Source organism: Poecilia reticulata, linkage group LG10, assembly GCF_000633615.1.
Source record: "Poecilia reticulata strain Guanapo linkage group LG10, Guppy_female_1.0+MT, whole genome shotgun sequence".
NCBI lineage: Eukaryota > Metazoa > Chordata > Actinopteri > Cyprinodontiformes > Poeciliidae > Poecilia > Poecilia reticulata.
In genome coordinates this window covers 20,080,030-20,080,942 of record NC_024340.1, presented here as the reverse complement: position 1 = coordinate 20,080,942, position 913 = coordinate 20,080,030, and the positions used below count along the sequence as shown (strand labels likewise).

The 913-nt window shown below is 43.9% G+C and overlaps 1 long non-coding RNA gene across 2 annotated transcripts in view; it reads right to left on the bottom strand.

Moving 5' to 3' along the window:
- Positions 1–688, bottom strand: part of LOC103471467 (uncharacterized) — a 25,293-nt gene extending 24,605 nt beyond the window's left edge. For both annotated transcript variants that reach the window (XR_534643.2, XR_534644.2), the window contains exon 1: positions 244–688. This is a non-coding gene — a long non-coding RNA (uncharacterized LOC103471467). The remainder of the gene's footprint in view (positions 1–243) is intronic.
- Positions 689–913: the final 225 nt, after the last annotated feature.

Sequence of the window (913 nt, the reverse complement as noted above, 5' to 3'; positions counted from 1 at the left end):
TGACTTAGAATGATTCCAAATAATGTACAGGAATAACCTGGTGCTGTTACATGTCAATCATCTGGGGGGGCCACTGGGGGGGCCAATCAGATGACAGGGGGGGCACTGGCCCCCCCTCTGGCTCCGCCACTGGTAATGTCCCTCTCCTGTTCACTTCAAAGAGCGGCTCTTTGACGTCCAACAGACTCAACAGTCCAGAGTCTATTCACTCAAAGAGCAGAGAAGTTAATTAAAACTCAGTACCTTAGGTGACTGTGAGTTCCAACACATTAATCCAGATTAATCCGTCCTTTGGTCCATAAAAACCTCCCAGTGTCCAAAAACACAGCAGTTCAATGGTGCAGTTGTGTGATCTCCGTGTGCTCCACATCTACTGGTCCTCGTTCCCCACTAGCCAGAGGTATGACTATCTGGAGTCGGTCTGTCTATCAAGTCCGGTAACGGTCTTCTGCAGCTTCTTAAATCCACTATGGCAGTGAAACGGCAGCTTACATTAGTCCTTACTAGCAAACAGATGGGTTAGCCTCGCAGCGCGGCCTTCACCACAACTCTCGAATAATACAGTGGCAGAAAACAAATACACAGTCCAACAGTTTCACGCCGAAACTCTAATGTTTTTTGCTAACTTATGACTTCTAACGACAACTCTGAGACTGCTTGCTTAAAATCAGCTAACTGCTCCTCCTGCTGCTATATCCTCTCACGCCGAACCAATCCCTCCCTTGCGCTGTTATTTTTACTCCCACTCACTTTGTGCGACCTTCACAGACCATACCCCTGTAGGAAAATACAATTCTCACTAATTACTTCCAACAAATGAAAGATAACTTATTTTAAACAACGTAAAGACATTTTACTAACTTTATTTAAACATTGGAATTTTAATTTAAATAAAAGAATAGAATAAATGAAC